Genomic DNA, 15,256 nt, shown 5'->3' on the forward strand with positions numbered 1-15,256 from the left:
ACACTGGTCCCCACCCCAACCCTGTCCAACACCGCACCCCAAACCCAACCCTGTCCAACACCGCCCCCCTCAACCCTGTCCAACACCGCACCCCCAACCCAACCCTGTCCAACACCGCAACCCACACCCCAACCCTGTCCAACACCGCACCCCAAACCCAACCCTGTCCAACACCGCCCCCCTCAACCCTGTCCAACACCGCACCCCCAACCCAACCCTGTCCAACACCGCAACCCACACCCCAACCCTGTCCAACACCGGACCCCAACCCCAACCCTGTCCAACACCGCACCCCAACCCCAACGCTGTCCAACACCGTACCCCCACCCTAACACTGTCCAACACCACACCACCTACCCCAACCCTGTCCAACAACACACCCCATTCCCACAACCCTGTCCAACACCGCCCCCCCACCCCAACCCTGTCCAACACCGACCCCCACCCCAACCCTGTCCAACACCGACCCCCACCCCAACCCTGTCCAACACCGCACCCACACCCCACCCTGTCCAATACGGCAGCTGCACCACATCCCTGTCCAACACCGCAACTCCCAACCCAACCGTGTCCAACAACACACCCCCACCACAACCCTGTCCACCACCGCCCCTCACCCTAACCCTGTCCAACACCGCCCTGCCACCCCAACCCTGTCCACCACCGCAACTCCACCCCAACTCTATCCAACACCGCCCCCATCAACCCTGTCCAACACCGCACCCCCACCCCAACCCTGTCCAACACCGCACTCCCTACCCCAACCCTGTCCAACAAGACACCCCCATCCCAACCCTGTCCAACACCGCACCCCACCCCAACCCTGTCCAACACAGGAATCCCAACCCCAACACTGTCCAACACCGCTCCCCACCCAAACCCTGTACAACACCGCATTCCCTACCCCAACCCTGTCCAACAAGACACCCCCACCCCAACCCTGTCCAACACCGCACCCCACCCCAACCCTGTCCAAAAACGCACACCCAGCACAACCTTGTCCAAAACTGACCCCCCATCCACCACCGCAACCCCACTCCAACCCTGTCCAACACCGCCCCCCAACCCAACCCTCTCCAAAAGAGCACGCCCAACCCCAACCCTGTCCAACACCGTCCCCACCCCAACCCTGTCCAATGATGCACACCCACCCCAACCGTGTCCAACACTGCACCCCGCACCCCAACCCTGTCCAACACCGCAACCCCCATCCAAACCCTGACCAACACCGCACCGCCACCCCAACGTTGTCCAACACCGCGCCCCCACCCTAACACTGTCCAACACCACTCCCCCCACCCCAACCCTGTCCAACAACACACCCACATCCCAACCCTGTCCAACACAGCACCCCACCCCAACCCTGTCCAAAAACGCTCACCCACCACAACCTTGTCCAACACCGACCCCCACCCCAACCCTGTCCAACACCGCACACCCACCCCAACCCTGTCCAACACCGCACACCCACCCTAACACTGTCCAACACCGCTCCCCACCCTAACCCTGTACAACACAGCACCCCACCCCAACCCTGTCCAACAAGACACCCCCACCGCAACCCTGTCCACCACCACACCCCACCCTAACCCTGACCAACACCGCCCCCCCATCCCAACCCTCTCCAAAACAGCACCCCCAACCCCAACCCTGTCCAACACCGCCACCCCATCCCAACCCTGTCCAACACCGCACCCCTCCCCAACCCTGTCCAACACCGCACCCCTCCCCAACCCTGTCCAACACCGCAACCCTCCCCAACCCTGTCCAACAACGCACCCCCACCCCAACCCTGTCCAACAACGCACACCCACCACAACCCTGTCCAACACCGCACCCCCTACCCCAACCCTGTCCAACAAGACATCTTCATCCCAACCCTGTCCAACACCACCCCCCACCCCAACCCTGTCCAAAAGCGCACACCCAGCACAACCCTGTCCACCACCGCACCCCCATCCCAACCCTGTCCAACACTGGTCCCCAACCCAACACTGTCCAACGACGCACACCCACCCCAACCGTGTCCAACACCACATCTCCACCAACCCTGTCCAATACGACACCCCCACCCCACCCTGTCCAACACCGCACCTGCACCCCAACCCTGTCCAACACTGCACCCCACCCCAACCCTGTCCAACACCGCAAACCCCATCCCAACCCGGTCCAACACAGCAGTCCCAACCCAACCGTGTCCAACACCACACCTCCACCCCAACCATATCCAACACCGCCCGCCTCAACCCTGTCCAACACCGCACCTGCACCCCAACCCTGTCCAACACCGCCCCCCCACCCCAACCCTGTCCAACACCGCACCCCCACCCCAACCCTGTCCAACACCGCACCCCCACCCCAACCCTGTCCAACACTGGTCCCCAACCCAACACTGTCCAACGACGCACACCCACCCCAACCGTGTCCAACACCACATCTCCACCAACCCTGTCCAATACGACACCCCCACCCCACCCTGTCCAACACCGCACCTGCACCCCAACCCTGTCCAACACTCCACCCCACCCCAACCCTGTCCAACACCGCACCCCCACCCCAACCCTGTCCAACACCGGACCCCCAACCCCAACCCTGTCCAACACCGCACCCCACCCCAAAGCTAACGAACACCGCACCCCCATCCCAACCCTGTCCACCACCGCACCCCCCAACCCAACCCTGTCCACCACCGCACCCCCCAACCCAACCCTGTCCACCACCGGCCCCCCCACCCCAACCCTGTCCACCACCGCACCCCCCAACCCAACCCTGTCCACCACCGGCCCCCCCACCCCAACCCTGTCCACCACCGGCCCCCCCACCACAACCCTGTCCAACACCGGACACCCACCCCAACCCTGTCCACCACCACACCCCCAACCCCAAACCTGTCCAACACCGCACACCACCCCAAAGCTGACCAACACTGCACCCCCACCCCAACGCTGTCCAACACCGTACCCCCACCCTAACACTGACCAACACCACTCCCCACCCCAACCATGTCCAACAACACACCCCCATCCCAACAGTGTCCACCACCGCCACCCCCCCATCCCAACCCTGTCCACCACCACACCCCCAACCCCAAACCTGTCCAACACCGCACCCCACCCCAAAGCTGACCAACACTGCACCCCCACCCCAACCCTGACCAACACCGCACCCCCACCCCAACCCTGTCCAACACCGCACCCACACTCCAACCCTGTCCAACATCGCACCCCACCCCAGAGCTGACCAACACCGTACCCCCACCCTAACACTGACCAACACCACTCCCCACCCCAACCATGTCCAACAACACACCCCCATCCCAACAGTGTCCACCACCGCCCCCCCCACCCCAACCCTGTCCAACACCGCACCCCCACCCCAACCCTGTCCAACACCGCAAACCCCATCCCAACCCTGTCCAAACCCCCCCCACCCCAACCCTGTCCAACACCGCAACCCCCACCCCAACCCTGTCCAACACCGCAAACCCCATCCCAACCCTGTCCAACACCGCACCCCCACCCCAAAGCTGACCAACACTGCACCCCCACCCCAACCCTGTCCAACACCGCCCCCCCATCCCAACCCTGTCCAACACAGGCCCCCCACCCCAACCCTGTCCAACACCGCACCCACACTCCAACCCTGTCCAACACAGGACCCCCAACCCAAACCCTGTCCAACATCGCACCCCACCCCAGAGCTGACCAACACCGCACCCCCACCCCAACGCTGTCCAACACCATACCCCCACCCTAACACTGACCAACACCACTCCCCACCCCAACCATGTCCAACAACACACCCCCAACCCAACAGTGTCCACCACCGGCCCCCCTCCAACCCCAACCCTGTCCAAAACCGCACACCCAGCCCACCCCTGTCCAACACAGGACCCCCAACCCGAACCTTGTCCAACACCGCACCCCCACCCCAAAGCAGACCAACACTGCACCCCCACCCCAACGCTGTCCAACACCGTACCCCCACCCTAACACTGTCCAACACCACTCCCCCCACCCCAACCCTGTCCAACACCGCCCCTACCCCAACCCTGTCCAACAACACACCCCCACCCCAACCCTGTCCAACACCGCACCCCCATCCCAACCCTGTCCAACACCGCAAACCCCATCCCAACCCTGTCCAACACCGCACCCCCACCCCAAAGCTGACCAACACTGCACCCCCACCCCAACCCTGTCCAACACCGCCCCCCCATCCCAACCCTGTCCAACACAGGCCCCCCACCCCAACCCTGTCCAACACCGCACCCACACTCCAACCCTGTCCAACACAGGACCCCCAACCCAAACCCTGTCCAACATCGCACCCCACCCCAGAGCTGACCAACACCGCACCCCCACCCCAACGCTGTCCAACACCATACCCCCACCCTAACACTGACCAACACCACTCCCCACCCCAACCATGTCCAACAACACACCCCCAACCCAACAGTGTCCACCACCGGCCCCCCTCCAACCCCAACCCTGTCCAAAACCGCACACCCAGCCCACCCCTGTCCAACACAGGACCCCCAACCCGAACCTTGTCCAACACCGCACCCCCACCCCAAAGCAGACCAACACTGCACCCCCACCCCAACGCTGTCCAACACCGTACCCCCACCCTAACACTGTCCAACACCACTCCCCCCACCCCAACCCTGTCCAACACCGCCCCTACCCCAACCCTGTCCAACAACACACCCCCACCCCAACCCTGTCCAACACCGCACCCCCATCCCAACCCTATCCACCACCGCACCCACACCCCAACCATGTCCAGCACCGACCCCCCATCCCAACCTTCTCCAACACAGACCCCCCCACCCCAACCCTGTCCACCACCGCAGCCCCCCACCCCAACCCAGCCCAACACCGGCTCCCCACAACCCTGTCCAACACCGCCCCCCCACACCATTCCTGTCCAACACCGCACCCCCACCCCAAAGCAGACCAACACTGCACCCCCACCCCAACGCTGTCCAACACCGTACCCCCACCCTAACACTGTCCAACACCACTCCCGCCACCCCAACCCTGTCCAACAACACACCCCCACCCCAACCCTGTCCAACACCGCCCCTACCCCAACCCTGTCCAACAACACACCCCCACCCCAACCCTGTCCAACACCGCACCCCCATCCCAACCCTATCCACCACCGCACCCACACCCCAACCATGTCCAGCACCGACCCCCCATCCCAACCTTCTCCAACACAGACCCCCCCACCCCAACCCTGTCCACCACCGCAGCCCCCCACCCCAACCCAGCCCAACACCGGCTCCCCACAACCCTGTCCAACACCGCCCCCCCACACCATTCCTGTCCAACACCGCACCCCCAACCCAACCCTGTCCAACACCGCAACCCCCATCCCTACCCTGTCCAACACCGCAACCCCCATCCCTACCCTGTCCAACAACACACCCCCACCACAACCCTGTCCAACACCGCCCTGCCACCCCAACCCTGTCCAACACCGCCCCCCAACCCAACCTGTCCAACACAGGCCCCATCCACCCCAACTCTGTCCAACATAGCACCCCCACCTAAACCCTGTCCTACACCGCACCCCCACCCCAACCTGTCCAACACCGCAATCCCCACCCCAACCCTGTCCAACACCGGAACCCCACCCCAACCCTGTCCAACACCGCATCCCCCACCCCAACCTGTCCAACACCGCAACCCCCACCCCAACCCTGTCCAACACCGGAACCCCACCCCAACCCTGTCCAACACCGGACCCCACCCCAAACCTGACCAACACCGCACCCCCACCCCAACCCTGTCCAACACTGCACCCCCACCCCAACGCTGTCCAACAATGTACCACCACCCTAACCCTGTCCAACACCCCCCCATCCCAACACTGTCCAACACCGGAATCCCACCCCAACCCTGTCCAACACCGGAATCCCACCCCAACCCTGTCCAACACCGGACCCCACCCCAAACCTGACCAACACCGCACCCCCACCCCAACCCTGTCCAACACCGCACCCCCACCCCAACGCTGTCCAACAATGTACCACCACCCCAACCCTGTCCAACACCCCCCCATCCCAACACTGTCCAACACCGGAATCCCACCCCAACCCTGTCCAACACCGGAATCCCACCCCAACCCTGTCCAACACCGCATCTCCACCCAATCCTGTCAAATACCGCACCCTCACCCCACCCTGTCCAACACCCACCTGCACCCCAAGCCTGTCCAACACCGCAAAACCCATCCCAACCCTGTCCAACACCGCACTCCCAACCCAACCGTGTCCAACAACGCACCCCCACCTCAACCCTGTCCAAAATGCCCCAAACCCCAACCCTATCCAACACAGCCCAACCACCACATCCCTGTGCAACACCACCCCCTATCCCAACACTGTCCAACACCACACCCCCATCCCAACCCTATCCAACACCGCCCCCCATCCCAACCCTGTCCAACACCGCACCCCCACCCTAACCCTGTCCAACACCCCCCATCCCAACTCTGTCCAACACTGCACCCCCACCCCAACCCTATCCAACACAGCCCCCTCACCCCATCCCTGTGCAACACAGCCTCCCCATCCCAACCCTGTCCAACACCGCACCCCCACCCCAACTCTGTCCAACACCACCCCCCCACCCCAACTCTGTCCAACACCGCCCCCCACCCCAACCCTGTCCAACACCGCACCCCGCACCCAAACCCTGTCCAACACCGCATCTCCACACAATCCTGTCCAATACAGCACCCCCACCCCACCCTGTCCAACACAGCACCTGCACCCCAACCCTGTCCAACACCAACTCCCACCCCAACCCTGCCCAACACTGCCCCTCCAACACAACCCTGTCCAGCACCGCACCCCCACCCCAAACCTGTCCAAAACTACACCACCACCCCAACCCTCTCCAACACCGCACCCCCACCCCAACCCTATCCAACACAGCCCCCCCACCCCATCCCTGTGCAACACCACCCCCCCACCCCAACCCTGTCCAACACCGTCCCCCCACCCCAACCCTGTCCAAAACTGCACCCCCACCCCAACCCTGTCCAACACCGCACCCCCACCCCAACCCTGTCCAACACCGCCCCCCGCACCCCAAACCTGTCGAACACCGGCCCCCCCACCCAATCCCTGTCCAACACCACAACCCCCATCCCAACCCTGTCCAACACCGGACCCCCAACCCCAACCATGTTCAACACCGCACCCCACCCCAACCCTGTCCAACACCGCATCCTCCACCCAAACCCTGTCCAACACCGCACCCCCACCCCAACGCTGTCCAACACCGTACCCTCACCCTAACACTGTCCAATAATGCCCCCCCACCCCAACCCTGTCCAACACCGCCCCCCATCCCAACCCTCTCCAACACAGCCCCCCCACCCCAAACCCTGTTCAACACCGCACGTCCACTCCAACGCTATCCAACACCGTCCCCCCCTCAACCCTGTCCAACACAGCACCCCCACCCCAACCCTGTCCAACACCGCCCCCCACCACAACCCTATCCAACACCACCTCCCCACCCCAACCCTGTCCAACACCCCCCATCCCAACCCTGTCCAACACCGCACCCCCACCCCAACCCTATCCAACACAGCCCCCCCACGCCATCCCGTGCAACACCACCCCCCCATCCCAACACTGTCCAACACACCCCCATCCCAACCCTGTCCAACACAGCCCCACCCACCCATCCCTGTGCAACACCACCACCCCATCCCAACACTGTCCAACACCGCACCCCCACCCTAACCCTGTCCAACACTCCCCCATCCCAACCCTGTCCAACACCGCACCCCCAACCCAACCGTGTCCAACAACGCACCCCCATCTCAACCCTGTCCAAACCCCCCCCACCCCAACCCTGTCCAACACCGCAACCCCCACCCCAACCCTGTCCAACACCGCCCCCCCACCCCAACCCTGTCCAACACCAACTCCCACCACAACCCTGTCCAACACCACAACCCCCACCCCAACCCTGTCCAACACCGCAACCCCCACCCCAACCCTGTCCAACACCAACTCCCACCCTAACCCTGTCCAACACCGCCCCCCCACCCCAACCCTTTCCAACACCGCACCCCCATCCCAACCTGTCCAACACCGCCACCTCACCCCAACCCTATCCAAAACCGCACAACCACCCCAACCCTGCCCAACACTGCCCCCCCACCCCAATCCTGTCCAACACAGCACCCCCACCCAAACCCTGTCCAAAACTACACCACCACCCCAACCCTGCCCAACACCGCACCCCCACCCCAATCCTGTCCAATACAGCACCCCAACCCAAACCCTGTCCAAAACTACACCACCACCCCAACCCTGCCCAACACCGCACCCCTATCCCAACCCTGTCCAACACCGCACCCCCATCCCAAACCTATCCAACATAGCCCCCTCAACCCATCCCTGTGCAACAAAACCCCCCCACCCCAACCCTGTCGAACACCGGGCCACCCACCCTAACCCTGTCCAACACCGCACCCCCACCCAATCCCTGTCCAACACCACAATCCCCATCCCAACCCTGTCCAACACCGCACCCCCACCCCAATCCTGTCCAACACCGGACCCCCAACCCCAACCATGTCCAACACCGCACCACACCCCAAACCTGACCAACACCGCACCCCTACCCCAACACTGTCCAACACTGTACCCCCACCACAACCCTATCCAACACAGACCCCCCACCCCACCCATGTGCAACACAACCCCCCCACCCCAACACTGTCCAACACCGACCCCCCACCCAACCCTGTCCTACACTGCCCCCCCGCACCCCAACACTGTCAAACACCGGCCCCCCCACCCCAACCCTGTCCAACACCTCACCCCCACCCAATCCCTGTCCAACACCGCATCCCCACCCCAACCCTGTCCAACACTGGACCCCCAACCCCAACCATGTCCAACACTGCACCACATCCCAACCCTGTCCAACACTGCGCCCCCACCCCAACGCTGTCCAACACCGTACCCCCACCCTAACACTATCCAATAATGCCCCCCCACCCCAACCCTGTCCAACACCGCCCCCCATCCCAACCCTCTCCAACACAGCCCCCCCACCCCAAAACTGTCCACCACAAAACCCCCCACCCCAACCCTGTCCAACAACGGCCCCCCCCACCCCAATCCTGTCCAAAACAACACCCCCACCCAAACCCTGTACAACACAGCACCCCCACCACAACCCTATCCAACACCGCACCCCCACCCCAACCCTGTCCAACACCCCCCATCCCAACCCTGTCCAACATCGCACCCCCACCCCAACCCTATCCAACACAGACCCCCCACCCGACCCCTGTGCAACACCCCCCCCATCCCAACACTGTCCAACACACCCCCATCCCAGCCCTGTCCAACACCGCACCCCCACCCCATCCCTGTCCAACACCGCACCCCCACCCCATCCCTGTCCAACACCACACCCCCATCCCAACCCTGTCCAACACCGCACCCCCACCCCAACTCCAAAGCTATCCAACACCGCCCCCCCTCAACCCTGTCCAACACCGCACCCCCACCACAACCCTAACCAACACCGCGCCCCCACCCCAACCTTGTGCAACACCGCGCCCCCACCACAACCCTATCCAATACAGCCCCCCACCCAATCCCTGTGCAACACCAACCCCCATCCCAACCCTGTCCAACACCGCACCCCCACCGCAACCCTGTGCAACACCGCGCCCCCACCCCAACCCTCTCCAACACAGCCCCCCACCCCATCCCTGTGCAACACCACCCCCCACCCCAACGGCCCCCCCCACCCCAATCCTGTCCAAAACAACACCCCCACCCAAACCCTGTACAACACAGCACCCCCACCACAACCCTATCCAACACCGCACCCCCACCCCAACCCTGTCCAACACCCCCCATCCCAACCCTGTCCAACATCGCACCCCCACCCCAACCCTATCCAACACAGACCCCCCACCCGACCCCTGTGCAACACCCCCCCCATCCCAACACTGTCCAACACACCCCCATCCCAGCCCTGTCCAACACCGCACCCCCACCCCATCCCTGTCCAACACCGCACCCCCACCCCATCCCTGTCCAACACCACACCCCCATCCCAACCCTGTCCAACACCGCACCCCCACCCCAACTCCAAAGCTATCCAACACCGCCCCCCCTCAACCCTGTCCAACACCGCACCCCCACCACAACCCTAACCAACACCGCGCCCCCACCCCAACCCTGTGCAACACCGCGCCCCCTCAACAACCCTATCCAATACAGCCCCCCACCCAATCCCTGTGCAACACCAACCCCCATCCCAACCCTGTCCAACACCGCACCCCCACCGCAACCCTGTGCAACACCGCGCCCCCACCCCAACCCTCTCCAACACAGCCCCCCACCCCATCCCTGTGCAACACCACCCCCCACCCCAACCCTGTCCAACACTGCACCCCCACCCCAACTCTATCCAACACAGCCCCCCCACCCCATCCCTGTCCAACACCGCAACACCCACCCCAACCCTGTCCAACACCACAACCCCCACCCCAACCCTGCCCAACACCTCACCCCCACCCCAACCCTGTCCAACACAGCCCCCCCACCCCATCCCTGTGCAACACCACCCCCCATCCCAACACTGCCAACACCGCACCTCCACCGCAACCCAGTCCAACACCGCACCCCACCCCAACCCTGTCCAACACCGCACCCCCACCCAAACCCTGTTCAACACTGCACCTCCACTCCAAAGCTATCCAACACCGCACCCCCACCACAACCCTATCCAACACAACCCCCCCACCCAATCCCTGTCCAACACCGCACCTCCACCCCAACCCTATCCAACACCACACCCCCATCCCAAACCTGGCCAACACCGCAACCCACCCCAAACCTGTCCAACAATGCACACCCACACCAACCGTGTCCAAAACTGCAACCCCACCCCAACCCTGTCCAATATCACACCCCCACCCCACCCTGTCCAACACCGCAACCCACCCCAACACTGCCCAACACCGCCCCCCCCCCCAACCCAACCCTGTCGAACACCGCCCCCGGCACCCCAACCCTGTCGAACACCGCCCCTCCCACCCCAACCCTGTCCAACACCGCACCCCCACCCAATCCCTGTCCAACACCGTACCTCCACCCTAAACCTGTCCAACACCGGACCCCCGCCCTAACACTGTCCAACACCGCACCCCCCCACGCCAACACTGTCCAATAACGCCCCCCCACCCCAACCCTGTCCAACACCGCCCCCCATCCCAACCCTCTCCAACACAGCGCCCCCACCCCAAACCTGTCCACCACTGCATCCCACAGCCCAACCCTGTCCAAAACGCCCCCCCACCCAAACCCTGTCCAACACCGCAACCCCCACCCCAACCAACCCAACACAGCCCCCCCCACCCCATCCCTGTGCAACACCACCCCCCCATCCCAACACTGTCCAACACCCCCAACCCCAACCCTGTCCAACACCGCACCCCACCTCAAACCTGATGAACACCGCACCCCCACCCTAACCCTGTCCAACACCACCCCCACCCCAACCCTGTCCAACACCGCAGCCCGCATCCCAACCCTGTCCAACACCGCACTCACAACCCAACCGTGTCCAACAACGCACCCCCACCTCAACCCAGTCCAACATCGCCCCCCCACCCCAACCCAGTCCCACACTGCACCCCATCCCAACACTGTCCAACACCGCCCTCCACACACCAATTCTTTCCAACACCGACTCTCACCCCAACCCTGTCCAACATCGCCCCCTCACCCCAACTCTGTCCAAAACCGCACCCCCACCTCAAACCTGTCCAACACCACCCGCCCAACCTCAACCCTGTCCAACACCAACACCCAATGCAACCCTGTCCAACACCGCCCCACCACCCCACCCCTGTCCAACACAGCACCCCCACCCAGCCCTGTTCAACACCACCCCACTACCCCAACCCTGTCTAACGGCGCCCCCCACTCCAACGCTATCCAAAACTGCACCCCCACGCAACCCTGCCCAACACCGCAACCCCACCCCAACCCTGCCCAACACCGCAACCCCACCCCAACCCTGCCCAACACCGCACCCCCACCACAACCCTGTCCAACATTGCTCCCCAACCCCAACCCTGTCCAAAGCCGCACCCACACACCAACACTATTTTCCTACTATCCACACTATGCGGCCGTCCTCCTTCAATCCTCCCTATACTGCTGTCCTCCTTCTGTCCTCCTTATTCTGCTGTCCTCCTTCTATCCACCTTATTCTGCTGTTCACCTTCTATCACCCCTATCCTGCTGTCCTCCTTCTATCCTCCTTATTCTACTCTCCTCCTTCTATACTCCTTATTCTGCTGTCCTCCTTCTATACTCCTTATTCTGCTGTCCTCCTTCTATCCCCCCTATGCTGCTGTCCTCCTTCTATCCTCCTTATTCTGCTGTCCTCCTTCTATCCTCCTTATTCTACTCTCCTCCTTCTATACTCCTTATTCTGCTGTCCTCCTTCAATCCTCCCTATGCTGATGTCCTCCTTCTGTCCTCCCGATGCTGCTGTCCTCCCTCTATCCTCCTTTGTCTGCTGTCCTCCTTCTATCCTCCCTATCTTGCTGTCCTACTTCTATCCTCCTTATTCTGCTGTCCTCCTTCTATCCTCCTTCTTCTGCTGTCCTCCTTCTATCTCCTCCTATTCTGCTGTCCTCCTTCTATCCTCCTTATTCTGCTGTCCTCCTTCTCTCCTCCTTTATCAGCTGTCCTCCTTCTATCCTCCCTCTGCAGCTGTCCTCCTAAAATCCTCCTTCTTCTGCTGTCCTCCTTCTATCCTCCCTATGCTGCTGTCCTCCTTCTATCCTCCTTGTTCTGGTGTCCTCCTTCTATCCTCCTTATTCTGCTGTCCTCCTTCTATCGTCCCTATCCTGCTGTCCTCCTACTATCCTCCCTATGCTGCTGTCCTCCTTCTATCCTCCTTGTTCTGGTGTCCTCCTTCTATCCTCCTTATTCTGCTGTCCTCCTTCTATCGTCCCTATCCTGCTGTCATCCTTCTATCCCCCCTATGCTGCTGTCCTCCTTCTATCCTCCCGATGCTGCTGTCCTCCTTCTATCCTCCTTATTCGGCTGTCCTCCTTCTATCCTCCCTATGCTGCTGTCCTCCTTCTATCCTCCCTATCCTGCTGTCCTCCTTCTATCCTCCCAATACTGCTGTCCTCCTTCTGTCCTCCTTATTCTGCTGTCCCCCTTCTATCCACCCTATGCTGCTGCCCTGCTTGTATCCTCCTTATTCTGCTGTCCTCCTTCTATCCTGCCTATGCTGCTGTCCTCCTTCTGTCCTCCTTATTCTGCTGTCCTCCTTCTATCCTCCCTATGCTGCTGTCCTCGTTCTATCCTCCCTATGCTTCTGTCCTCCTTCGATCCTCCTTTTTCTGCTGTCCTCCTTCTATAGTCCTTATTCTGCTGTCCTCCTTCTATCCTCCTTCTGCTGCTTTCCTCTTTTTATCCTAGTTTTTCTGCTATCCTCCTTCTATCCTCCCTATGCTTCTGTCGTCCTTCTATCCTCCTTATCCTGCTGTCCTCCTTCTATCCTCCATATGCTGCTGTCCTCCTTCTATCCTCCTTATCCTGCTGTCCTCCTTCTATACTCCCTATTCTGCTGTCCTCTTTCGATCCTCCCTATGCTGCTGTCCTCCTTCTATACTCCCTATGCTGCTGTCCTCCTTCTCTCCTCCTTATTCTGCTATCCTCCTTCTATCCTCCCTATGCTGCTGTCCTCCTTCTGTCCTCCTTATTCTGCTGTCCTCCTTCTATCCTCCCTATGCTGCTGTCCTCATTCTGTCCTCCATATTCTGCTGTCCTCCTTCGATCCTCCCTATGCTGCTGTCCTCCTTCTATCCACCTTCGTCTGCTGCCCTCCTTCAATCTTCCCTATGCTGCTGTTCTCCTTCTATCCTCCTTATTCTGCTGTCCTCCTTCTATCCTCCCTATGCTGCTGTCCTCCATCTATCCTCCCTATGCTGCTGTCCTCCTTCGATCCACCCTATTCTGCTGTCCGCCTTCTGTCCTCCCTATGCTGCTGTCCTCCTTCGATCCACCCTATTCTGCTGTCCTCCTTCTATCCTCCCTATGCTGCTGTCCCCCTTCTATCCTCCTTCTGCTGTCCTCCTTCTGTCCTCCTTCTACTGCTGACCTCCTTCTGTCCTCCTTATTCTGCTGTCCTCCTTATATCCTCACTGTGCTGCTGTTCTCCTTCTATCCTCCCTGTGCTGCTGTCCACCTTCTATCCTCCTTATTCTCCTGTCCTCCTTCTATCCTGCTTATTCTGCTGTCCTCCTTCTATCCTCCTTATTCTGCTGTCCTCCTTCTGTCCTTCTTATGCTGCTGTCCTCTTTCTATCCTAGTTTTTCTGCTGTCCTCCTTCTATCCTCCCTATGCTCCTGTCCTCCTTCGATCCTCCCTATGCTGCTGTCCTCCTTCTATCCTCCTTTTTCTGCTGTGCTCCTTCTATCCTCCTTTTTCTGCTGTCCTCCTTCTATCCTCCCTATGCTGCTGTCCTCCATCTACCCTCCCTGTGCTGCTGTCCTCCTTCTATCCTCCCTATGCTGCTGTCCTCCTTCTATCCTCCTTATTCTGCTGTCCTCCTTCTATCCACACTATGCTGCTGTCCTCCTTCTATCCTCCTTCTGCTGCTGTCCTCTTTTTATCCTAGTTTTTCTGCTATCCTCCTTCTATCCTCCCTATGCTGCTGTCCTCCTTCTATCCTCCTTATTCTGCTGTTCTCCATCTATAGTCCTTATTCTGCTGTCCTCCTTCTATCCTCCTTCTGCTGCTGTCCTCTTTCTATCCTAGTTTTTCTGCTGTCCTCCTTCTATCCTCCCTATGCTGCTGTCCTCCTTCAATCCTCCCTAAGCTTGTATCCTCCTTATTCTGCTGCCCTCCTTCTATCCTCCTTATGCTGCTGTCCTCCTTCTATCCTCCTTATTCTGCTGTCCTCCTTCTATCCTCCCTATGCTGCTGTCCTCCTTCTCTCCTCCTTATTCTGCTGTCCTCCTTCTATACTCCCTATTCTGCTGTCCTCCTTCAATCTTCCCTATGCTGCTGTCCTCCTTCTATCCTCCCTATGCTGCTGTCCTCCTTCTATCATCCTTATTCTGCTGTCCTCCTTGTATCCTCCCTATGCTGATGTCCTTCTTCTATCCTCCTTATTCTGCTGTCCTCCTTCTATCCTCCCTATGTTGCTGTCCTCCTATCCTCCAT

This window comes from Chiloscyllium plagiosum, unplaced genomic scaffold (genome assembly GCF_037043375.1).
Source record: "Chiloscyllium plagiosum isolate Xiang-an unplaced genomic scaffold, Cpla_swu_hap1 HiC_scaffold_1, whole genome shotgun sequence".
Classification (NCBI taxonomy): domain Eukaryota; kingdom Metazoa; phylum Chordata; class Chondrichthyes; order Orectolobiformes; family Hemiscylliidae; genus Chiloscyllium; species Chiloscyllium plagiosum.